The sequence below is a fragment of the Anolis carolinensis genome, chromosome 1 (assembly GCF_035594765.1).
Source record: "Anolis carolinensis isolate JA03-04 chromosome 1, rAnoCar3.1.pri, whole genome shotgun sequence".
Lineage (NCBI taxonomy): Eukaryota > Metazoa > Chordata > Lepidosauria > Squamata > Dactyloidae > Anolis > Anolis carolinensis.
The window spans coordinates 362,489,829-362,517,154 of NC_085841.1; the positions used below are offsets into that span (position 1 = coordinate 362,489,829).

General features: G+C 41.3%; 1 protein-coding gene across 2 annotated transcripts in view; it reads left to right on the forward strand.

The window, feature by feature from the left end:
- Positions 1-27,326, forward strand: part of frmd6 (FERM domain containing 6) — a 194,895-nt gene that overhangs the window by 78,040 nt on the left and 89,529 nt on the right. Inside the window, exon 2 of one of the 2 annotated variants that reach the window (XM_062968674.1) lies at positions 11,434-11,521. The gene's annotated coding sequence lies outside the window, so the exon portion shown is untranslated. Of the gene's footprint in view, positions 1-11,433; positions 11,522-22,957; positions 23,113-27,326 lie in introns of those variants that run through there. The other variant, XM_062968672.1, reaches the window with a different exon arrangement.

Sequence of the window (27,326 nt, forward strand, 5' to 3'; positions counted from 1 at the left end):
CCAAATTTGGCTAGAAAACACTTAACAACCCAAGAGGTGACCACCACGTGTCAGCAAAAAATGGCTAGACGTGTCAGTGCTGACACGTGTGTCATAGGTTCGCCATCACTGTACTATGGGATGCTGAGATCTGTACTTTGAGGAAGCACCAGCACTATTTGTTTGCGAAGGCGAAAGACCTTGTAAACCTACAACTCCTTGGTCTCTATAGAATGAATGCAGTTGGACACTATTTTAACTCTCTCGTTTCAATGCTGTGGAATCATGGGAATTAAGGTCTTTATCCTTCTTTGCCAAAGAGTGCTGGTACCTCACCGAATGACAGCTCCTGGGATTCCATAGAATTGAGCCACGGCAGTCTAAGTGGTTCCAAATTGCATTAATTCTACAGTGTAGATTGTCAGGACCCAGGCTGCAGAGCACCAATAACCATACGCAGAGGCCAGAATCTATCTAATATCTTTATTAAAGAAATATATAAAGTCAATAAAAACAAGTGTAGGATATAGTTCAGAAGTAGTCCTTTCAGGAAAGGTCAAATATAGTCCAGGAAAACAATGTCCAATATATGATATTAAAGTCCAAAGTTATAATCCACTTCACCGAAACACACACTATTTGGCAAGCAATAGTGTGGGGAACTGTCCATAGTCTTTGAGGCTTAAGGTAAATCCGAAGGAAAGGAAAACAAGGCTGGAATCCGAGAAGCAGGGTCCGTGGTTTAAAACGCAAGGCAAGGCAAGACTTGAGACTTGGCAAGGTCCAACTTGAAACAAGGCATTCGTGGAACAAGAACTGAGTCCATAGAAATCCGTGGAACAAGGCAGGGCTGGGAACTTGATTCAGGAGCTGGGAACTGGAGTACGAAGTCTACACACGATCTCACTCCACGAGCTGACGAATTGACTCCGCAAGGATTCCTTTGTGGCCAAACACCTATATAGGATCTTGTTTTCCCGCCAAAGCACACTTTCTCTGGGGAACAAGAACCGAAACCTATACTGTGTCCAGATGCAGGACTCCTTAAACTTTCCCAAGGGAAACAGACTTAATCATCTGGCAGCTATCCGGGCGCTCCGGCGAGTCGCCTCCCGAGCGCTTCTATCTTGATTATAATAAAGGCGGCGAGAAAATGGGGGAGATTTCTGTTCAAGGCTTGTTTGGCTGACTTCTTGTGGGCAAACATCCTGCAGCTGCAAGGGCTCCAAATCTGGCAGAAACGGTGGGAAACCCAAGTTTTCCTCTTCATCTGTCACAACAGTACTAGGAACGGGACTACATGGCCCATGAGTCATCACATAGATGCACCTTGGAGAAATTGTCCCCAAAGGCCCCTGGGCAAACTGGAAGAGGGACTTTTTAGTAACTTTTTAAAAGTTTTTTTTTTATAAACTAGCTATGCCCAGCCAAGTGTTGCTGTGGTGTAGTCTGGTGGTTAGGATCCCTCTGATTAGGAAGCAGCCTGTCTTTGAAGCTATAAGACTGTTCAGTGGTATTCAAGGTGCTCAACCAAGGATCCCTCTGGTTAGGAAGCAGCCTGGCTTTGAAGCTGCAAGGCTGTTCCATCATGGCAACGTATTTTAAAAGTGGCGTTAGGCTCCGCGCACACCTCTGGGTAATGCAGTTGTTTCAGTTCCCGGGGGGCCTCTGCGCATGGTAAGCAATTGGTGGTTTTCTGTTATTTGGACTTTATTTCTCTAGGGTTTTTTTTATTGAAAGACATAGATTGGATGACTATGTTTTTTGTGGCCAAATTTGGTGTGATTGGGTTCAGTGGTTTTGTTGTTTACTCCATGGGAAAAACGCACATTACATTTTTTTTAATATACTAGCTTTGCCCGGCCACGCATTGCTGTGGCAAAATATGGTGGTATGGGAAATAAAGTATAGAGGAATTGGTGGTAGTTAAGGTAAAGGGTAAAGGTTTTCTCCTGACATTAAGTCCATTATAAATGGATTATATAGCTGTGTGGAAGGGCCTTGAGTTTACACTGCCATATAATCCAGTTAAAATCAGAAAATCTGTATTTTATAGGCAGTGTGGAAGAGGCCTAAGTGAGACCTAACTCTGCCTGTCCCCTGCGCTGAGTGGGTTGCTAGGAGACCAAGTGGGCGGAGCTTAGCCTTCTAACTGGCAGCAATTGGATAAAAACAATTATTCCTCTCCCTCTAATTAGGACTTTATTTTTCTTTTCTTTTTGTTGTATGAACGTAAAGGCGTGGATGAGGGGTTGTGCTGCCAAGTTAAGTGTTTCTGGGATGTGTAGTTTTGTTGTTTTGTCCTAGGCCGAAATTTCATTATCCTTATATATATATATAGACTAGCTGTGCCCGGCCATGCGTTGCTGTGGCGAAGTATGGTGGTATGGGAAATAAAGTATTGAGGAACTGGTTGTAGTTAAGGTAAAGGGTAAAGTCGTGTCTGACTCTGGGGGTTGGTGCTCATCTCCATTTCTAAGCCGAAGAGCTGGCGTTGTCCGTAGACACCTCCATGGTCATGTGGCCACTGGCATGACTGCATGGAGTGCCATTACCTTCCCGCCGGAGCAGTACTTATTCATCTACTCTCATTTGCATGTTTTCAAACTTCTGCCTGTCCCCTGGGCTGAATGGGTTGCTAGGAGACCAAGCGGGCAGAGCTTAGCCTTCTAACTGGCAGCAACTGGATAAAAACAATTATTCCTCTCCCTCTAATTAGGACTTTATTTTTCTTTTCTTTTTGTTGTATGAACGTAAAGGCATGGATGAGGGGTTGTGCTGTCAATCTTCAAGGTTGTGGGGTGTTTAGTTTTGTTGTTTTGTCCTAGGCCGAAATTTCATTACCCTTTTATATATATAGATATATAGATTAGGTGATCAAATAGAGGATTAACTCTCATAGAAGATCAATATGCCCTCCCCAAAAAAACACCCTGATTTGCAGAACAGAGTTCCCATGGGTCCGAAGTGACTTGAAGCGCACAACAGCAAGAAATTCTTCCCATTGCGATGTTATTTTCCCCTCCTCTCCAGGGAAGGGTTTGCAGCTGTAGTGGCTTCTTGGAGACATTTCTCTGGCAGAGAGGAAAGCCCAGCCGCATAAGCATCCACAGGCTGTAAAAACAATGTGGTCGGGCCCTGTCGTGGGTGCCCAGTCAGCATAAATGTTCAGTATTTCCATCAGGCAAAATGTTCTCAGCGTGGCTCCTTTGCCGGTGCATTAATCATGCCTTTGTGGTCGGAGCCCAGGGCAGAGGAAGAGCTGGCGGGGGGTGGGAGGAAAGCCCAGTTGGAAAATCAGCTGAAATCCTTACAAAATAGACATTACCACTGCTTTTGTCAGAGGGATGGGGCACTACGAGAAATGGGACTGATTTTATTCTTTGGACCATCTTCCTTCCTTGAGGGGCCACTCAGACTGACAAAAATATCATAACACAACACAAAACATCTAAGTTAATAAGAAGTAGAATCTCCTTTTCTGGAGAGGCAGAATGGCCATCTGTCAGGAGGGCTTGGATTGTGTCTTCCTACCTGGCACAAGCGGGTTGATCTGGATGGCTTTGGGGATCTCTTCTGATTCTTTGCAGTAAGGCTGAACTTTTAAATTGGTTTGGAACTCATTTGGCAGAAAATAGTTTCACTGTGTGGACAATTAGAATAGATTAGATTTCAGGTTAGTGACGGATTATGTTAAGCATGGAAGATGGCCATGGACAGGTAACAGAATTTATTTACAGTATTTATTTATTTACAGTATTTATATTCTGCCCTTCTCACTCCGAAGGAGACTCAAGGAGGATCACATTACACATATAAGGCAAACATTCAATGCCTTAACATAGAACAAAGACATAGACAAACGCAGGCTCCGAGCTGGCCTCGAACTCATGTCATAGACAGAACGCCAGCGAGTAAAACAAAACTCAGTTTATTGAGGTTACAGAACTAAAAACGCCCGTAGGAAACAAAGAACAGGGCAAACACTTGACTTCAGTGTGATAAGTAACAAAAAACAACTCAGTTTGAGCTTAAACGATTCAAAGGGATAAACCGGGTTAAACAGGAGTATAATCCGGATTAAATCAAAAGTGCTTACTTCAGCCTGGCAAACAATGCAAACAAAAGAGGATCGATAGGAGTCAGAATGTAAACAACAGACTGGTAGCAGATTCCTCTCTGCTACTCAGAAACAGCAGGAGAATAAACCAGGCTTGTTTATTCCTTCCTGCAGCGAACGAAAAGCGTGGTCGTAGTCAGGATTCAGTTTAAGGTTCAGCGGCCAACGATATCCAGGTCCAGGCACAGCAGTCAGGGTAACGGCAGTCAGCAGGGTCCCAATCCGGTCGAGAGGTCAATATCCAAGCGTAGTTGTCTAGAAATCCAAAGGTCTCACCGATAGCCAGCAGAAGGGATAATCCGGAATCGAAGTCAGTCAGTCCAGCGTCAATCCAGTGTGAGTAGGTATTGCCCGTCAAAAAGACGACGGAGGTCCAAGGTATCCAGTAACGAATCACACCCGTCTTCAGGAAGTTCCCCAACAAAAGCCCAAGCGTCCGTCCAGATTACCTTGCCCAACGCAATTAGACATTGGTCCCAAACCCCAATTTATCCCAGTTCAAGCTCATCATCGCTGTCAGCTGCCATCCCAATTCCAGACGCCCCAACATCATCATCCTCATCAGAGCTTAAGCACCTTTGACTACGCCCCACAGCATCCCCAGCTGTGGATCCCGCTCCATCCCTCCAGCCAGTCCATGGGTCTGATCCTGCAACCCGCCAATCACCTCCCATGCTTTCATTGCCTGTTTCCCCAACACCCAAATCCTCCCTCACTCGAGTCCATTCCATGTCGTCCTCCTCCGAGCTGGCCATCTCTTCCTCCAAACCCTCAGAAAAACCCTCAAATGAGTCCTCATCTGTCGGGTCTGTAAACAAATCCCGGAGCCGTTTTCTTTCACGCTCCTCGAAAGAGTCTGACTCTCGAGGAGTCTTATGACCCCTTCTTCTATTACCGGAGCCCGAAGGCTCAACCATAACAACTCATGACCTCTTGGGCAGAGTGATTTGTTGCAGCTGGCTGCAGCTGGCTGCTCACCAGCCTGCGCCACAGCCCGTTCCTGAGTATCCCAGTTTTCCCTATTTCCATGATGCAGTGCACTTTGGTGTTAATGTTATCTAGCTGCATCCTTAAGAAATGCATTCGCTGAGCTCCAATTCTAAGTAATATCCACCGCAGTGTTAGACGGTTACTATCATAATGTGCCATGGGAAAATAGACTATGTATCTGCAGCCAGTGTCAGATAGAAGAGATTGTGCATTACCTGCTAGTCTTTACATTGTATAATATCCCAAGAGAAAGACACCTAGAACTATTGCTGATACAAGGTAAAGGGAGCATTTTCTGCTGAGCCACACAAACGACTATGTACCGTATATACTTGAGTATAAGCCGACCCGAATATAAGTCGAGGCACCTAATTTTACCACAGAAAAACTGGGAAAACATTGACTCCAGTATAAGCCGAGAGTGGTAAATTTCAGAAATAAAAACAGATACCGATAAAATTACATTAATTGAGGCATCAGTAGGATAAATGTTTTTGAATATTTACATAAAGCTCTAATTTAAGATAAGACTGTCCAACTCTGATCAAATCATTATTCTAATCTTCTTTAATGTAAATGTGCTTATGTATCCTTTTAATAATAATAGAGTAAAATAATACACGTAATAATAATAATAATAATAATAATATTAAGACAGACTACAAACAGAGGCATAACTCTGTGGCCCAAATGATTCATTGGAACTTATGCCTGAAGTACCACCTCCCAGCAGCAAAGAACTGGTGGGATCACAAACCTGCAAAAGTATTGGAAAATGAGCACGCAAAGATACGCCCTGAGTCCCCTTGGGTGAGAAGGGCGAGGTATAAATGTTGTAAATAAATAAAAATAAATAAATACTGTGGGACTTCCGAATCCAGACTGACAAGGTTCTGGAACACAACACACCAGACATCACAGTTGTGGAAAAGAAAAAGGTTTGGATCATCGATATTGCCATCCCAGGTGACAGTCGCATTGACAAAAAACAACAGGAAAATCTCAGCCGCTATCAGGACCTCAAGATTGAACTTCAAAGACTCTGGCAGAAACCAGTGCAGGTGGTCCCAGTGGTGATGGGCACATTGGGTGCCGTGCCAAAAGATCTCAGCTGGCATTTGGAAACAATGGACATTGACAAAATTACGATCTGCCAACTGCAAAAGGCCACCCTACTGGGATCTGCACGCATCATCCGAAAATACATCACACAGTCCTAGACACTTGGGAAGTGTTCGACTTGTGATTTTGTGATACGAAATCCAGCATATCTATCTTGTTTGCTGTGACATAATAAAGTAATAATAATAAATACAGGAAAACAATACATGTAGTAATAAATAGAGTAAAATAATAAATATAATAATATTAAGATCAGAGTGAAATAATAAATGTATTAATAATAATAATAATAATAATAATAATAATAATAATAATAGAGTAAAATAAATGTAATAGTAGCAACAATAATAGAGAAAAATAATAAATATAATAATACCAATAATAATAGAGAAAAATAATAAATGTACCATATATTCTTGTGTATAAGCTCACCCAAATATAAGCCAACCAGGACCCTCACTCGAGTACAAGCCGAGGGGAGCTTTTTCAGTCTTTAAAAAAAGGGCTGAAAAACTAGGCTTATACTCGAGTATATACAGTAACTTACAAAGTAGCCTTGTTTGCAAAAAAGATCAGAAAGATAAAATTAAATAAAATTGCCATCAGCTGCCGAGGAGACTCTAAGGGTTAAGTGGACTCTATCACAATAGGCAATTGAATGTGAACTCTCTTACAATATGTTTAACTACTGTTAACTGGCATTATTTTAGCTCCTTATGGGAGCATGATTATGGCTTCTGCTCAGTTCCTCTTGAGTCTATTGCTCCAAGGTGTTGCACCCCAAGGCAGCATGAGCACTCGAAAACCAGACAAGAGCCAATATAACACGCTATATATTTATTAAAGCAATTATATATCCAAAGGAAATCAGGTATGGAGTCTGAGTAAGGAATAGTTCTTTTGAGAAAGTCAATGGTAGTTCCAAATGGGTAAAGGAAAAGGTCCGATATTATAATCCACAATGAGAACTCGATAGCTCTCCAAAGAAATCAAAGTGTCCATGAGTTGAAACTGAGAAACAAGGCTGGCAGAAACAGAGTTCAATCTACTGGAAAAACTTCATAGCAATCAAGGCAGCAAGGTAGTCAAGGCTGAGGCAAACTTGAATCAGGAACAAAGAATCAACTGAAGTAAAGTCAAGGTTTACTCGAGAGTCGCAGCACGGCACGGCCCGACTGGAACTGGAAAACTTGGCTTGGAAACAAGCAAGAGCTGGAGACAGAGAAAACCTCTCTCAAGGAAGAGCTACGTTGACACCGCAACAAATCTACTGATTGAAACACTTTTAACAGATTCCAGACTGTTCACAATTTAGGGAGTACAAACTCCCAAAACTTTCTCATGGGAACACTACCCATTATCCCATCTATTTGCCAGTCTCTGGCTCTGGTGAACCCCTTGTTTTGCACTTCTCTCTCTGGTCACAAAATCTCTACAATTAAAAACCGCATTCTCAGGCATCTCAGCAACATCTGGCTCTATCTGCGAAGGAGGAGTAGAAGAATCTTCCCCAATTAGTAAGTCTCTAAAGTCAATATCTTCGGGCACCTGCAGCTGCAAAGGCCCCTCCGTGGAGGGTGAAATGTTAGTATAATCCTCAGCATTATCTGTGTCAAAGTGCATGTCCTGAAACACTGCAGGCCCTGGTGCTATGGGTGGCTGGGATCTAACACAAGGATACTATTGTGCACACGTGTTGCTTTTTGTCATGGCCTGGGACCCATACAATAAACTATTTTTGATGATGATCTAGCTGCATCGTATGGTCAATGTAGATGAATCTGAAGTATAGGAAAAGAGCTTCCACTTAAATATTAGGAAGAACTTCCTGATACTTAAAGCTAGTCACCAGCTGAATCTGCTACTGCTTGGGAATCCAGTGGAGTCTCCTTCTGTTGCAGTTTTGAAAATGATGCTGGAGGGGCATCTGCTGGGAGGGCTTTGTTTGTGCCTTCTTGCATAGCTGAAGGAGGTTGGACTGGATGGCCCTTGGAGTCCCTTCCAACTCTAAGATCTCATTCTTCCATCAAAGTATCAACACGATATAGATTTGCAGTCTTTCCTCTTTTTTTCAACATGGTTCTCATTGGGAAACTCAGCTCTGCAAGGACTGGGACTTGTTCACTCCGTGGCACCGTTTCCCCCTTGCTTCACGCAGGGACTCTGTTCTTTTCTAAAGGAAGGAAATGTTGTTACAGCTCTCCTGCGAGCCAGTGGCCTCTTTTCTGTAATTCATTGTATAGCGAGATCTAAATATACTTCTGGAATCAGCAGCGTTAACCACAGCATGCTTTGCCAAAACACATTTGGATGTCTTTTAATGTTCAGGGAAGAGTTACCTGGAATTGGCAGGGTTATATAAACATTTAGACCTAAATCCCAATGATACAACTAACGCCTAAACTATGTGTTGACTCATTGTTTGACAATGGATTTAATGGGTTTAACTCGTTAGGAGTAACCAATAGGATTCTGGTCTTAGGGTGCATTTGTGCTTGAGAATTACTGTATATACTCGAGTATAAGCCTAGTTTTTTAGCCCTTTTTTAGGACTGAAAAAAAACCCCTCCTCGGCTTATACTCGGGTGAGGGTCCTGGTGGGCTTATATTCAGGTCGGCTTATACTCAAGTATATACGGTATGTTTATTATTTTTCTCTATTATTATTGGTATTGTTACATTTATTATTTTACTCTATTAATTATTATTATGACATTTATTATTTTACTCTATTATTGTTGTTACTTTTACATTTACATTGGGCTCGGGCTGTGGCGCAGGCTGGAGAGCAGCTGCAATGAATCACTGCAATGAATCACTCTGACCAGGAGGTCATGAGTTCGAGGCCCGCTCGGAGCCTATGTTTTTGTTCTATGTTAAAAGGCATTGAATGTTTGCCTATATGTGTAATGTGATCCGCCCTGAGTCCCCTTCGGAGTGAGAAGGGCGGAATATAAATGCTGCAAATAAATAAATAAATAAATTTATTTTACTCTATTTTTATTATTATTAATACATTATTATTTTACTCTATTTATTATTCCATTTATTATTTTAGCGCATTTATTATTATTATTATTATTACATTTATTATTTCACTCTATTATTATTAAAAGGATACATAAGCACATTTACATTGAAGAAGATGAAAATAATGATTTAATCAGAGTTGAACAGTCCTATCTTAAATTACAGTTTTATGTAAAGATTCAAAAACATTTAAACTACTGATGCCTCAATTAATGTAATTTTATTGGTATCTCAGCTTATACTGGAGTCAATGTTTTCCCAGTCTTTTTTGTGGTAAAATTAGGTGCCTTGGCTTATATTCGGGTCGGCTTATACTCGAGTATATACGGTAATACAGTTCGATTTTAAGTGTCATGGTTCAATGCTGTAAAATTCTGAAATTTGTAGTTTGGTGAGGTACCAGCAGTCTTGGTCAGAAAACGCTAAAGACTTTGCAAAACTACGACTCCCATGACAATGAGTTGTTTCCAATCTATGATGACCCTATCATAGGGTTTTCCTGGCAAGATTTGTTCAGAGATAGTCTTCCCTTGCTTTCTTTAGAGGCTGAGAGAATGTGACTTGCCCACGGACACTTAGTGGGTATCATGGCAGAGCAGGGATTCGAACCCTAATCTCTATAGTCATCATCCAACACTCACAACACTACACCATGTTGAATCCCTAATAAGTTTCCATTCTACCTAAATTCTGAGATAATAAGTATTGATTTCTGTTAGCTTAGCTACAAAATTATTAGTGACTCCCATCCACTAATTACATAGTTCATGCAGCCAGTCCTCATTGGGCTTGGTTTCCAAACTTTTGATCCTTTTGATTGCCTTTCTTTGGACTTGTTCCAGCTTATCCATATCCTTCTTGAACAATTTTGTCCAGAACTGGACACAGCGCTATTATTCCAGGTGAGGTCTGACCAAAGCACATGAAAGAAGTACTATGACTTCCCTCAATCTGGACATTATACACCTATTAATACAGCTCAGAATCACATTGGCCTTTTTAGCTGCAGCATCACACTGTTGACTCATGTTCAGCTGGTGTTCTGCTTGGCATCTTCTCCAGTTTTTTGAAAAAGTAAAGCTTTCCATTTATCAACTAGGAGATAATCCTTCAATAAAGGGTACCTGTGAACCCTATGAGAGACAAGCTTTCTCACCTCAAATAAGTGACTCCATTATAACATGGGTTTTCTGGGCTGAGAGTGTGTGACTCACCTGAAGATCACTCAGTTGGTTTCAAAGGCTGAGTAGGGATTCGAACCCTGCTCTTCAATCGGAGCCCAACATTGAAACCACTACATGTTTGCCCCCAAATGCCCTCTAAGGAGCACAGGATGAATCTCCCTTATGTGTTTAGGTCCAGCGAGTAAAGGGATTGGGAGCCCTTTACTGTTTTAAACAACATTTGATGGTGATGTTTTGAACCGGCCCAAGGTAATTTTCAAGTATAGGCAAAAATAATTTTGGTGCCCCCCCCCCCCCCCAAACCAATCACTGAAAAATAAAAGTGTTGGATAAGCAAAAATGTTGGATAATAAGGAGGGATTAAGAAAAAGCCTAAATAAAGAACAACACTCTGAAAACAGGGGGAATCCAGACAGGAAACAATCAGGGCCAGCTAACACCTCCCAACCAAGGATGCCCCCAGGTAGCAACAGCCAGACTTTGCAGCTGCAAGGCACCTCAATGCTAATCAAGCTGGCAAACTGCAACATTCACACTTGCTTCAAACAGAAAAGAGTTCTTTCTCTCACCCTGGACCTCCACAGATATATAAAGCCCACTTACCTAGCTTCCAACAGACCTCAGAACCTCTGAGGATGCCTGCCATAGATGTGGGTGAAACATCAGGAGAGAATGCTTCTGGAACATGGCCAGGCAGACCGGAGACCTGGACTCGAGGAAGGGGCAAGAAGGAAGGCATTCGCAGCGGTGCTTCTCTGCTCTGCAAAGCGGAGACCTCCTTCCTTGCCGAAGCAGGCAACTGCCTAGTTTGCCTCGCGGTTGAACCGCCCCTGCACATGCTTGGCCCAGCCCTGCTTTAAAGCTTGGACTCAATCCCATAACAGACCCAGTGTTGCAATGATATGGGACCTGCCAGCTACCTGGACTGGGTGGGGAATTGGAAATGGTGACTCAAGAGGGGCCAAAATGTCAAAAATATACAGATTTTTCCCCCTTCTGTCCCAACAGTTCTTTGCTGACATCTGAGGGAGGGGAGAAAAAAGAAAAATTATTTCCAGACACCTTGCATGGACCAATCAGACGCTTGCTTATACAGGTAAAGCATTTATTTTTGCCAAAAATATGATCTTCTTTCTACTTGGGGTGAATTTATTCTGCAGTTTGAAACCAAAAGGCAATGCTATGCTTTTCTGGGAGTCACTATTTGTTTTTTAATCGTGTCAGAAGCGAATTGAGATACTGCAAGTTGCTTCTGGTATGAGATAATCAGCTGTCTACAAAGATGTTGCCCAGGGAGAGCCATCCTGTGAGAGGCTTCTCTCATGTCCCTGCATGGGAAGCTGGAGCTGACAGATGGGAGCTCTCCCCATCTCGCGGATACAAACCACCGACCCTCAGGTCTTCAGGTCAGCAGTTCAGCCAGCACAAAGGTTTAGCCCATTACGCCACCGTGGCTCCCACTTTGGTGAAGCAGAGAGGTTTAAAGACTTTCTGAAACTACAACTATACTACTTTAACTGGCATGGCTCAATGTTATGGAAACTTGGGAGTTGTAGTTTGCTGAGTCACCAGCAGTCTTTGTCAGAGAAGACCTTGTCAACCCTTGACTCTCATGATTCCATAGCATTTCATGGTAATTCAAGTGGTATCAAACTAATGGTATATCACTTCTACAAGGTCAGCATTTATTTACAGCAAACCCTTAGTATTGGCTGGCGTTTGGTTCTAGGACCTCACATAGGTTCCAAAATCAATGGAATGGGCAGTACCATTATAAACAATGGCATAGCAAAGTGGCCTTTCTTATATAAAATGCCAAAATCGAGATCTGATTTGTCAATTGGGGGAAGGGAATACTTTCAAGTTATGAATGGAGAAAATTTTGGACACAGAATCTGTTAATACAGAGGGCTAGCTGTATGTTCTTCTAAGCAAGAAATTATTTTCACCATGTAGGGAAATACATTTATAGTGGATCTACATGGACCGCTCAATCCAGATCCCATCCAGAGTGGTAAAAATGCCAGACTGGCCTTGGGGTTGGTTTGGGGCACTGCTTAAACTGGCTTCCGATCCCCTTTGCTCAATGTTAGGGCCATCAAAATTTGTCAATGGTAGAAGGTTTCTAAATGCCACCTATTTACACAATTATGTTAGCAGATTTGTGTAACAACATGCCATGTTTACAGTGGCCTCTGCAGAAAATGCTTCAGCTGTGCTCCATAAAAAGTAAAAACAGTACTGTTTAGGAAGCCCTTCAAATGCTGATTTATTATAAAAAAATGTTTGGTTTTTATACCTACAGTATATACCTGGGGTCCAGTAAAAATTATAGGCCAAAAGAGATCACAAGTGGAAAAAGTTTAAGACAGACACAAATAATAATAATAATAATAATAATAATAATAATAATAATAATAATAATAATACATCACACGCTGGATTTCATATCACAAAATCACAACTCAAAACACTTCCCAAGTGTCTAGGACTGTGTGATGCATTTTCGGATGATGCGCACAGATCCCAGTAGGGTGGCCTTTTGCAGTTGGCAGATCGTAATTTTGTCAATGTCTATTGTTTCCAAATGCCGGCTGGGATCTTTTGGCACGGCACCTAATGTGCCCATCACCACCGGGACCACCTGCACTGGTTTCTGCAGAGTTTTTGAAGTTCAATCTTGAGGTCCTGATAGTGGCTGAAATCCAGCATATCTATCTTGTTTGCTGTGTCGTAATAAAATAATAATAATATATCACACAGTCCTAGATACTTGGGAAGTGTTCGACTTGTGATTTTGTGAAACAAAATCCAGCATATTTATCTTGTTTGCTGTGTCATACAATAAGATAATAATAATAATAATAATAATAATAATAATAATAATAATAATAATAATAATAATATGTTGTTGTTGTTGTTTATACCCTACCACCATCTCCCCAAGGGAACTCGGGGTGGCTTACACCGGGCAAAACCCAAACAACATAATTAAGCAAAAACAGCATACATATAATTCACAATATAACAAGATAAAAAACAACATGGTTGCTGGAATTCTGAACATGCTGTGGTGCTGAACCCAGACACATGTTTTTACTGTCCTCCTGTCAATCTGCTTGTGAAGGACCACTGGGAGCAATATGGCTAATGTCCTTCACTCAAACACACTTGGAGAGGAAAAATGAAATGCACAGATATAAGATCTGCAACCCCTGGCTTGAAAACAGTCCATGTGAAAGAGATCCCAGGGGTCTTAGTAGACCACAAGCTGAACAGGAGTCAACAGGTTGATGTGGCAGTTTAAAAAAAGCCAAAGCCATTCTAGGTTGGATCAATAGGACTATAGTGTCCAGTAGATCTAGGGAAGTACCGTATATAGTCGAGTATAAGCCGACCCAAATATAAGCCGAGGCACCTAATTTTACCACAAAAACTGGGAAAACTTATTGACTCGAGTATAAGACGAGGGTGGGAAATTTATTTATTTATTTACTACATTTATATCCCGCTCTTCTCACCCCAAAGGGAACTCAGAGCGGCTTACAAATCAAATGTACATACAATATATTATTAGCATAGCACAATATAAGCATTAAATTACTATATTGTACTATATCAATTATATGGTAATATTATTAGTAATATTAGATTTAATATATAATATATAATTGATATTATTATATTGTATTATTAGTATCATATTGTATTACATTATAATATTACTAGCTGTGCCCGGCCACGCGTTGCTGTGGCAAAGTGGTGGTGGTATTGGTTAAAAATTGTGTAATTTTTATTTGACGTTATTTGTATTTTTTTATAAATTTTATTGTAAGTTATCTTTTTATTATATTTTATTATTTTCTTGTATTATTTTTAGTTATTTTCTGTTATAGTATTTTATTGTATTAATTTTTTAGTGTTTTTAATTATTTTTTAGTGTTTTTAATTATTTTTATTGGGTTGCTAGGAGACCAAGTTGGAGGAGCTTAGCCTTCTAACTGGCAGCAATTGGATAAAAGCAATTATTCCTCTCCCTCTAATTAGGACTTTATTTTTCTTTTCTTTTTGTTGTATCAACCTAGTGCCATGGATGATGGGTTGTGTTGTCAAATTTCGAGGTTGGGGGGTCTGTAGTTTTGTTGTTGTGTGGGTCGCCATGATGCCATCACTCTTTTATATATAAAGATTATCAATATACAAAAGACATAGTCATCCAATCTATGTCTTTCCATCAAAGAACCATATAAAATTACTGTATATACTTGAGTATAAGTCGACCCGAATATAAGCCGAGGCACCTAATTTTACCACAAAAACTGGGAAAACTTATTGACTCGAGTATAAGACGAGGGTGGGAAATGCAGCAACTACAGGTCAAATTCAAAAATAAAAATAGATATGAATAAATTGCATTACTTGAGGCATCAGTATATTGAATGTTTTTGAATATTTATATAAAACTGTAATTTAAGATAATAATAAGACTTTAATAAGATAAGACTGTCCAACTCTGAATACCTATATACTCAAGTATAAGCCGACTTGAATAGAAGCCGGCCAGGACCCTCACTCGAGTATAAGCCATGGGGAGCTTTTTCAGCCCTAAAAAAGAGCTGAAAAACTAGGCTTATACTCAAGTATATACAGCTACTCTATTTTGCTTGGGTCAGAACTCACCTGGAATAACCCTGGACCAGATGGACAAGATGGAAGGTGACCAGAGAAAGGTGTCCAAAATAGTCCAAGGTCTGGAAACTATGAATCTCTTTGAAAAGAGTCTGAGGAAGGAAGGGATGTTTAACTTAGACAAGAGAAGCGTGATTGGGGACATGATAGCTGGAATATTTGAAAGGAGAGCATATTGGGGAGGGAGACCATATTGTTCATTTTCTGCTGTTCCAGACTAGGGCACAGAGGAATAAATTCACACATGAGGAAAAGAGATTCCACCTAAACTTTAGGAAGAATTTCCTGAGAGTAAGAGCGGTGCAACAGTGGAAATTGCTACCTGGGAGATGATGGAGTTTCCTTCTCTGGAGGCTTTAAAGCAGAGTCTGGGTGGCTATCTATCAAGAGGGCTTTGATGGTGTCTTCCTGCATGGAAGAAGGGGGTTGGACTGGAAAGCCTTTGGGGTCTCTTCTGACTCTAGGATTCTAATATTTGTGTCAACATGGCCTTGAACCATATGAACAAAAGTAGCAAGTTACTCCCAATTCTCCCCTAAAATCCAGACCAAATTGTGACTTTGGGACTGTGTAAGCCAGGCATGGGCAAATTTTGGCCCTCAAGGTGTTTTGGACTTGAACTCCCATCATTCCTAACAGAAGATCAAAGGAGGAAGCCTGATGAACAAAGTAACAAACAATGGTGAAAGTTACAGAGATGAAAACGGGAAAAGCACCGGGTCCTGATGGGCTGATGACAAAATACAATACAACTCTCCAGGATCAAACAAGAATGCCTTTACAGCAAAACATGAAGAACACATTATCTAATTCCAGGCAATAGGGTAATATATCAGTAACTTTAATTCTTAAAAGCTTGAGACAGAAAGGCTCCAAAAACATTATAGGACAATATCATATCATAATGACTAGATTGGCTGCATTTCTAGCAAAAGGGATCAAAAAACGTATTACAGACTTTAACAAACAAGGACTGCACAGGTTTATTTTTCTACCAAAGAGACATTTACGTAAATGCCAATACTAGGAACGCTGTTGATATTCTAGGAGGTTCATAATGAAAAGCAGGCTGCATATTTTCAGATGGAGAAGAAAAACATTTAGCAATGTATCATTGCTATTTAAAGGTGCTGTCAATAGAGATGATGAAATTTGGACCAAATGTATTAAAGAGATCTATAACAAACAAAGTATTCAAATCTTGATCAATGAGGAACTGACAAAACCATGCAAAATGCAGAAAGGGACCAGATGAAGGATGCCCTCTTTCTTCACTGTTGTTTTTAATGGTGATAGAGGCATATTAAGCAGAGCAATAAAAGCTGGAAAAGACATTAAAGAAGCAAACAGAAAAGGTCAAAATAGTTGGGCCAGCCACTTTCGGGATAATGAGTCAGGCTAGATGTGCCCTTAGTTACAATATAATTAATGAGTGATATTCTGCTCATTTCTGGCTATTAATAATATTACTTTTGGCCTGCAAAGGCTTGCAAAATTGAGGGTCATAAAATGGTTTTTTTAAAAGCTTGTTGGTTTTATAGGACTTTGGTGTTTTAAATCCAAAATGACTTCAGAACTGCTCCAGCATGCAACTTGTGTTAATATTTTTATATAATAAAATGAAAGCACTGTGAAAGGGGTTCAAATCTTCTCATAATTTTCAAAATGCTTTAGTTTGCGGATATGAAGAACAAAAATCCACTCAAAAATCTGGAGCCATGGAGAAGAGCCATGGAGAAAAGTTCCTGGATCACATCAACAGCATCCACCCAAACATCCAATTCACCATGGAAAATTAAAATGAAGGAAAACTACCATTTCTAGATGTCCTAGTCATCTGCAACCCAAACCAGAAATTGAGCCACACTGTTTACAGAAAACATACACACATTGATACAAAGGTTGAATGAAAAGTAATTGAATGAAAAGTAATGCCTCCACCTTCGTTACTTGGGTTTGGATGGGAATATTTTAATAAATCAAACGCAGAAATAATCCTTAGAATGTGCTCTTTAACTACCACTATTCACTTTTCCACATAATCACCAGACAATTGGATACATTTCTGCCAACAATGAACATGTTTTCTGAAGTTGTCACAGACGAAGTCGACACTCTGTTTCCACAACCAGCGTCTCACAGGGCCCATCGTGCACAGATCTTCCAATAGCCAAGCAAAGCAATAATGTGACCTGCACGTTCTTGTGAAATGCCGATTATGCTTGAAATTTCTCTCTGAGGGATACGACGATCATCCAGAATCAATCTGTCAACCTTTTGCTTGTGAAACCCGGTGGTCGCTGTCACAGGACGTCCAACTCTTTGTTTGTCACGCAAACCAAATTCTCTGCAAAGAAAAACAACTTCTCATCTCTGTTTGGAGCGCTCAGTAACCCAGTCGACTGCTGCCTAGCTTTCCATCTTCGTCTTCCTCCTGGGATTTATTTTAATTGTAATGGAAATTATAGGAAAGGAATGTAAACATGACTAGCATTGAGCTATCATGTTGCCAAAACGTTGGCTATATTCCCTCCACCGTTCGTCACACTATTTCTTTTCTTTCACTTACTACGATTACTATTTTTCTTGCATGCAGGGTACAACATAGTTAGAATACACTGATAAAACACATAAAACCATTAAGGATTAATTATAGCCCCAAAATGGAGAGAAAATTATGAAAACTGGTAAAAAAAATTCCTAGAGTTGGAAGAGAAAATTATGAATATGAAATCGATAACTGGTAAAAAAAAATCCTAGAGTTGGAAGGGACCTTGTGGGCCATCCAATCAAACCCCATTCTGCCAAGAAGCAGGAAAATCGCATTCAAAGCACCCCCAACAGATGGCCATCCAGCCTCTGTTTCAAAGCCTCCAAAGAAGGAGCCTCCACCACACTCCAAGGCAGAGAGTTCCACTGCTGAACAGCTCTCACAGTTAGGAAGTTCTTCCTAATGCTATTATTAGGAGTGGTAATTTTTTTATGTTCTTACACTTACTGTATTTTAACCATGGTTTGTTTAATCTGTTTTTAGTTTGATACTGGTGTTGTAAAAAATAAAATTGTATATTTTACAATATATAAAATATATAAATGAGTAGAGTCTCATTTATCCAACATAAACAGGCCAGAAGAATGTTGGATAAGCAAAAATGTTGGATAATAAGGAGGGATTAAGGAAATGCCTATTACACGTCAAATTAAGTTATGATTTTACAAATTAAGCACCATGTTTTACAACAAATTGACAGAGAAAACAGTTCAATACATGGTAACGTTATGTAGTTATCACTATATTTATGAATTTAGCACCAAAATATCGCAATGTATTGAAAGCATTGACTACAAAAGCATTGACTACTAACAAATTGACTACAAATAACAATAGAATTGTATAAAATGAACTTAAGAGTAACAACATTGTCAAAAATTAAATCCGTAAAACATTGAGTTCTTGCTGCCTAGAGAAAGAGCTGTGGATCCGGGCGGAAGGCAGACTGCGTTGGATAATCCAGAATGTTGGATAAGCGAATGTTGGATAAGTGAGACTCTACTGTAAATGCTGGTTGATTGGGCTTGTCCCCGTGTAAGCCGCTCTGAGTCCCTTCAGAGAGATGGAGGCGGCATACAAAAATAAAGTTGTTGTTGTTGTGGTTGTTGTTGTTACTGTATTATTATTATTATTACTATTATTATTAGCCCACTGTTTATCTCTTTATTGAAATACTTATCATCATCATCATCGATACCTGTTTGTCTCGCTTGAATGAGACCCAAAGAGGCTTGCAACCTTCTAAACAATGCAATATATATAGCTCTGCAAAATATAAATATTGAAATAGAATTGAGCATATTAGTATTAAATCTGCAAAATATAAATACTGAAATAGAATCAAACCTACTAGTATTAAGACAAGTGATAACAATCAAAACATCAACAGCAGGGCTGCCAGCTAGGGCTAATGGGAACTACAATCCAACAGTTTATGGCAGGGAAGTAATTGGGGTGCATCTACACCAGGGGTCCTCAAACTTTTTAAGTGGAGGGCCGATTCACAGTCCCCCAGACTGTTGGGGGGCTGGACTATGAAACAGTCCAAAATTAGGATTGTTGTTGTTGAGTGCCTTCAAGTCATTTCAGACTTAGGTCAACCCTAAGTCTAAAGTTTAGGACAGGGGCCAGGTAAATGAGGCCTTAGTTTGGGGACCCCTGATCTACATGATCTCAAGACCATAGATAAGCAATGGAACCTCCAAAAACCATCCAGATGGTCTCATAAGACCATCAGTAAGGAAAGGGACCTTCAAAGGCCATCTAGATGATCTCATAAGGCCATCATAAGACTATAGATAAGGAAAGGGACCTCAAAGACCATTGAGATAGTCTCATATGACCACAGGTAAGGAAAGTGATGGTCTCATAAGGCCATAGCTAAGCAAAGAGACCTTCAAAGACCATCTAGATCAGGGGTCCCCAAACTAAGGCCCGGGGGCCGGATGCGGCCCTCCGAGGTCATTTACCTGGCCCCCGCCCTCAGTTTTATAATATAATATATTGTATATACATATAATATAATATAATAATTCCTGTGGCCGGAATTGTGAAGCTGGAAAAGATGTTAAAAAATGCCTCCGTGTCTGTCTAAAAACTGTTGGCATTGAATGTTTGCCATATATGTGTTCATTGTAATCCGCCCTGAGTCCCCTTCGGGGTGAGAAGGGCGGAATATAAATACTGCAAATAAATAAATAAATAAATAATATTATAATGTAATACAATATAACACTAATAATAATACCACATAATAATATTAATTATATATTCTATATTACATATAATATTACTAATAATATTACAGTATAGTGGTATAGTTCAATATAGTAATATATAATGCTAATATTGTTCTATGCTAAACTATAATATATTGTATATACATATAAATTGTAACCCACTCTGAGTCCCCTTCGGGGTGAGAAGGACAGTATATAAATGTAGTAAATAAATAAATAATAATAAATAAAATTTTGACTTAGGCTCGCCCAAAATTTGAAATGACTTGAAGGCACACAACAACAATAATCCTAATTAACTTGACTATCTCATTGGCCAGAAGCAGGACCACACTTCCCATTGAAATCCTGATCAGTTTGAGTTAGTTAAAATTGTTTTTATTTTTAAATATTGTATTTTTCTTTCGTTGTTGTTGTTGTTGTTGTTGTCTTTGCACTACAAATAAGACATATGCAGTGTGCATCGGAATTTGTTTGTATTTGTTTCAAATGATAATCCGGCCCCTCAACAGTCTGAAGGATTGTGGACCGGCCCTCGGCTTAAAAAGTTTGAGGACCCCTGATCTAGATGATCTCATAAGACCACAGGTAAGCAAAGAGACTTCCAAAGACCAGGTAGACTTAGGTCAACCCTAAGTCTAAAGTTTAGGACAGGGGCCAGGTCAATGACCTTGGAGGGCCGCATCCGGCCCCCGGGCCTTAGTTTGGGGACCTCTGATCTACACTGTAGAATTAATGCAGTTTGATGACACTTGGACTGCCATGTTCAATGTTGTAGCGTCATGGAAGTCATCGTTTCATAAGGTCTTTAGCCTTTTGTGCCAAAGCTTGCTGGTGTTTCACCAAAGTACAGTATAGATCAAAGGATACCATAGCACTGAATCAGGGCAGTTAAAGTAGTGTTAAACTGCATTAATTCTACAGTGTAGCTAGCTGCACCCCAATGCATTTCCTTTGTATTAAGAGTCTGGCGCTCCTAAAGGCAGCACAAGTTACTTTTAACCTGGCAGGAAGAAGCTGTTGCTGGAGGGAAGCCCTGCTGTGTACGACTATAACTCACATATACAAAAATGTGGCGTGCTGGATTTCAGCCAAGGGCTCTTCGTTCTAATTTTAAACCCAAACCTTCCTTCCTGTAAACATACCACTTCTAGCCTTGCAAATACGTACCTACGGGTGCATCTGCACTGTAGAATTAATGCGGTTTGACACTGGTTGAACTGCCATGCCATGGGGATTGTGGTTTTGCAATGCCTTTAGCCTTCTCTGCCTGGGTTTTGGTGCTTTATCAAAGTATGCATTACAGGGTTTCATAGCATTGAGCCATGGGAACTGAAGTGAAATCAAACTGCATTAATTCTAGTGTAGATGTACCTTGAGATAGCTAGGGGTGTATATCTATACCAGGCATGGGCAAACTTGGGTCCTCCAGGTATTTTGGACTGCAACTTCCACAATTCCTAACAGCCTACCGGCTGTTAGGAATTGTGGGAGTTGAAGTCCAAAATACCTGGAGGACCCAAGTTTGTCCAACTGCCCATGCCTGATCTATAGTATATAATTATTTTTGGATTTATAATGCCAAATTCCTATAAACACAGCATATATACATATACATATGTGTGTGTTTATGACCTTCAGTTTTGCAGTCCTGTGCATTGAGTGCCCCTGAGCATGTACAGAAGTCACTCGTTCCCATCCATGTGACAAGAGTCCCTCTGATCATGCATAAAGTGCCTCCAATGTGCAGGTCTGCGTAACAAGAGAGCCTCTGAGAATATATAGAAAGCCTCAATTGTGCAGAGTCCTGGGTAGCAAGGGTGTCTCTGAGCATATACAGAATGCCCTTTTCTCCAAGGCTAGTGAATAGTGTGCTTTTGAATATGCCTCAGTTGTACAGGCCTGAGTAATGAGAGTGTGTTTGAGTATACCCAGAATGTTTCAATTTTGCAGAGTTGTGTAATGAGGGTGCCTCTGAGCATAGCAAAATACCTTCATTATGCAATAATAGTGCCTCTGAGCATATATACAGAATGCCTCAATAATGTTCAATGAGAGCGCCTCTGAGCATGTACAGAATGCCCCAATTTTTCAGTCCCATGCAATGGGTACCTCTGAGTATATGCAAAATGTCTCAATTATGCAATGATAGTGCCTTTGAGCATATATAGAATGCCTCAATCATGTGCAATGAGTGCGTCTGAGCATATATAGAGTGCCGCTATTTTACAGTCCTGTGCAATGGGTGCCTCTGAGCCTCAATTATGCAATGATAGTGCCTTTGAGCATATATACAATGCCTCAATCATGTGCAATGAGAGTGCCTATGAGCATATACAGAATGCCTCACTCATGCAGTCCTGTGCAATGAATGCCTCTGAGCAAATACAGAATGCTTCAGTCATGCAGTCCTGTGCAATAAGTATGTCTGAGCAAATACAGAATGCCTCGACAATGTGCAGTGAGTGCCTCCAAGCACATTCACAGAATACAATATGCAGTCCTGTGCAATGAGAGTGCCTCTGAGCATATACAGAATGCTTCAATCATGCTGCCCTGTGCAATGAGGGTGCCTCTGAGCATATACAAAAACTCTTCTAAAGGAAACAGTGCTGAGCTGGGGCGAGCATGAAGCCAGAGCCCACCTTGAGGGCAGCAGTGCCTCTGGGCATGTGCAGAGTGCGTTTCCTTCCACTTTCCTTCCCTCTTCGCCCCACTACAACAACGTGCTGCGCAGAGAGCCGTGCGTGACGCTCCTTTCCCAAAAAACTCGGTGTGATGCTCTCTTTTTGGGGGAAAGGAGGAGGAGGGACGATACCAATAGGCGGGAACAAATGGGGGGAGACCATTGGGAATAACATTGCCTTGCTTCGTTCTTAAAACCCCTCAGAGTCTTGAGTTGGACGCACTGGGGCACAAATAAACCCAGGATTTTCCACTAGGCACAAAAGAATGTCGGGTTGCCTTAAATTTGGGGAAGTAGAGTTTTGATAGGACACCCCTCTGTCTAGACTTGGTACGGTCCCCGGCTGGGCTCTGTCCATGTGTGGCGAGCGGGGCTCCAGTCGGCGCCTGGACGGTGCGAAGGGAAGACGGGGGGAAGCGGAGCGAACCAAGATAGGCGAACAGGGGGACCCGCTTCAAGCAGAGACCCGCTTTCCCACCGTCTTCTCCTCCGGTTTGTTGTCCTCCTCCTTCCCGGCAAAGGTGAGCCCCGGCCGCGGGAGAAAAGGAGCCTTGTCCCGTTCAGACGAGGCTTTGGAATGCGGAGGGAAGGGGAGGGAGGGGGCTTGCTTTTTGGGAAATTTTGGGGGTGGGATTTTGCGCCTTTTGGGGGGCTGGGAGAGGAGGACGCAGAATGCATCCTCGAGGCGAAAAGTTTTGCAAGCAAGGAATGCTCAAGTCGGAGGGGCACCCAGAGGCCATCTAGTCGGGCCCCGTTCTGCTTAGGCACAACCTAAACACTCCCGACAGATGGCCATCCAATCAGAAGTCCACTGTTTCCCAAACTCAGGTGTTATTTCGACTCCTGCTCCCAGAATCTCTTGACTTTACTGAGGCTTGATGGGAGTTGAAGTCCAAAACATCTGGATTGCTAGAGTTTGGGAATCGCTGGTCTACTCTAACTCCTTTCTGCCAAGCAGGGAGACACAATCCAAGCCCTCCGGACAGATGGCCATCCGGTCACTGCTAAAATAAACCCCTCTATTATAGAGAAAAAGAAAAAGATACTTTATTCTGTACTTAAAATCTTAGGGTTGGAAAAAGATGCTCAAAGGCCATCCAGTCTAGCCCCATTCTGCCAGGCAGAGAGACACAATCCAAGCCGTCTTGACAGATGGCCATCCAGCCTCTGCTTAAAAACCCTCAGTTACAAAAAAGGAGAGAAAGAGACCAGAGCTTGTGCTTAAAATGTTATGGTTGGAAGGAGATACTCAAAGGCCTTAGCAACATTCTGCCAGGCTGGGAGACACAATCCAAGCCCTCCCGACAGATGGCCATCCAGCCTCTGTTTTAAAATCCTCTGTTACAGAGAAGGAAAGAGATTTGAACCTGTGCTGTCATTATGCTTAAAATGTTAGTGTTGGAAGGAGATACTCAAAGGCAATCTAGTCTAACCCCATTCTGCCAAGCTAGGAGACACAGTCCAAGCCCTCCTGACAGATGGTCATCCAACCCCTGCTTAAAAACTCTCTGTTACAGAGAATGAGAGAAAGAGACTTGAGCCTTTAAATCTTAGTGTTGGAAAGAGATACTCAAAGGCCATCCAGTTTAGCCCCATACTGCCAGGTTGGGAGACACAATCCAATCCTCCTGACAGATGGCCATCCAGACTTCCTAAGGAAAAGGAAAAAAGAGAAAGAGAAAGCCAGGCAGCAACAGCCAGGCTTTGGAGATGCAAGGCTATTCAATGCTAATCAAGGTGGTCAGTTGCAACATTCACGCTTGCCTCAAACAGATAAGTGTTCTTTCTCCCACCCTGGAAAAAAAAATTCCATAGATATATTCCATAGATACATATAAGCCCCACTTGCCTAGTTTATATTCCATAGATAAATATAAATATATACAGTAGAGTCTCACTTATCCAAGCCTCGCTTATCCAAGGTTCTGGATTATCCAAGCCATTTTTGTAGTCAATGTTTTCAATATATTGTGATATTTTGGTGCGAAATTCGTAAATACAGTAATTACAACATAACATTACTGCGTATTGAACTACTTTTTCTGTCAAATTTGATGTTTTGATGCTAAATTTGTAAAATCATAACCTAATTTGATGTTTAATAAGCTTTTCCTTAATCCCTCTTTATTATCCAAGATATTCGCTTATCCAAGCTTCTGCCGGCCCGTTTAGCTTGGATAAGTGAGACTCTAATGTATCTATATTCCATATATATAGATATATATAAACCCCACTTGCCTAGTTTCCAACAGAATTCACAACCTCTGAGGATGCCTGCCATAGATGTGGGTGAAACGTCAGGAGAGAATGCTTCTGGAACATGGCCATACCAAGAGAAAGATAGTTGAAAATGTGATGCCGTTGTACTTAAATATCATAGAATCACAAGTTTGGAAATGAACTCGACGACCATCAAGTCTAACCCCATTCTGTGGTACGGAAAGGCACAATCCAACCTCCCAACAGATGGCCATCCCACCTCTGAATAAAAACCTTCAAAAAGAGACTCAGCCATGCTCACAAGCTGCAGTGTATCCCACTGTCGGGACGTTCTCCCCAATGTTTACGTGGAATATCTTTTCCCGCAGCTTGAATCCATGGCTTAGTTTCTGGAGCAGCGGAATATAAACTGACTCCATTCTTCAATATTGACATCGTTCCAGGTATCTAAACCTGGCTGTGATGTCTCCTTTTCAGCCTTCTCTTCTCCAGGCTAAACATCCCCAGCTCCCCAAGCCACTCCCCATAGCGCTTGGCTTCTAGACTTCTTGCCATTTTAGTCATCCTTCTTGACTTGCGGAGCCCAGAACTGGACACAATGTTCTAGGTGAGGTCTGACCAAAGCAGAATAGAGCGGACTAGGATTTCCTAGGACTAGGACACTATACTTCGGGAATTGCATTGGCCTTTTTAGCCGCCACATCGTGTTTCTAGGAGTTTTCGGATTTGTTATATGTGCAGCTGGGGGTATACAGAGCTGAGGAAACGGGCTTCCCCTTGAGACGTGCCCAACATTGTGGGGTTGCACACAAACACGCCTCCGGCTCAGATTTTGCAGGGAGTGTGTGTAGGAAGCGTGCGGAGAAATCCTTTGGGGACTCGTACTTGGTGGGTGGGAGGAAAGAAGGAAGGAAGGAATGCAAAGCAGCATTTCTGCAGCTTCGAGGTTTTCATGAAAAAGGGAAGACGTTCAAACTAAGATTTGAGAGAGTTCCGGTTTAGTACAAGAACGGTACATGGGATACATTGTGCACATTCCTCGTGCAAAAGAGCCCTTTACATTGCTGCACATGGAAGTGTGCAGATCATGATGAAAGAGTATGTTTTGGGAGAGTTAGAGTCAGATCCTTTTTGGTGCCTGTTGCAAAAATGGCAATAATCTATATCTATATATATATAAATGTGCATAATTCCCATGGAGTAAACAACAAAACCACTGGACCAAATCACACCAAATTTGGCCACAAAAGACATAGTCAGCCAATCTATGTCTTTCAATCAAATAAACACAGAAATATCCATCTCTATATATAAAAGGGTAATGAAATTTCGGCCTAGGACAAAACAACAAAACTACACATCCCAGAAACACTAAACTTGGCGACACAACCCCTCATCCATGTCTCTACATTCATACAACAAAAAGCTCCAGCTACTCCAGAAAACGGCCAGGCTTTGAGACTGCAAGGCTATTCACTGCTATTCCACCTGGCCAACAAAGGATTCCCATAAGCCACAGCAATGCGTGGCTGGGCAAAGCTAGTATTTATATAAATGTATTGTGCTTTTTTCCCATGGAGTAAACAACAAAACCGCTGGACCAAATCGCACCAAATTTGGCCACAAAATAGTGATCCAATCTATTTCTTTCCATCAAAGAACCCTATAAAATTAGGTCCAAATTACATAAACCCCCCAAAACCAAAAATTACAAACCATGCATGCATAGAACCCCCCCCCCCCCCCCGGAAACTTGGTGATGCTAGCCAGGTGGGTGGGGCTTCAACACGTAACCGAGCACAGCTAGACAAATTCCAGATAGGAAGCAACCAGAGCCAGCTAACACCTCCCACAAAGGATTCCCCCTCAGAGTCATTATTATTATTATTATTATTATTATTATTTTATTATGAAACAGCAAACAAGATAGATATGCTGGATTTCGTTTCACAAAATCACAAGTCAAACACTTCCCTCGTGCAGATCCCAGCAGGGTGGCCTTTTGCAGTTGGCAGATCGTAATTTTGTCAATGTCTATTGTTTCCAAATGCTGGCTGAGATCTTTTGGCACGGCACCCAAGCGCCGATCACCACTGGGACCACCTGCACTGGTTTCTGCCAGAGTCTTTGAAGTTCAATCTTGAGGTCCTGATAGCGGCTGAGTTTTTCCTCTTGTTTTTTGTCAATGCGACTGTCACCTGGGATGGCGACATCAATGATCCAAACCTTTTCCTTTTCCACAACTGTGATGTCTGGTGTGTTGTGTTCCAGAACTTTGTCAGTCTGGATTCTGAAGTCCCACAGTATCTTTGTGTGCTCATTTTCCAATACTTTTGCAGGTTTGTGCAGGTTTCTTTTCTTCTTCTTCTTCTTCTTATTATTATTGGGTTCCTGGGAACCATCAAAATGAAAAAAAACCTGGCAGCCAGCTTTAAAAAAACTCTACAATCGGGACAGTAAATAAAGAACAACTCTCTGAAAATAAGGATATTCCAGACAGGAAACAATCAGAGCT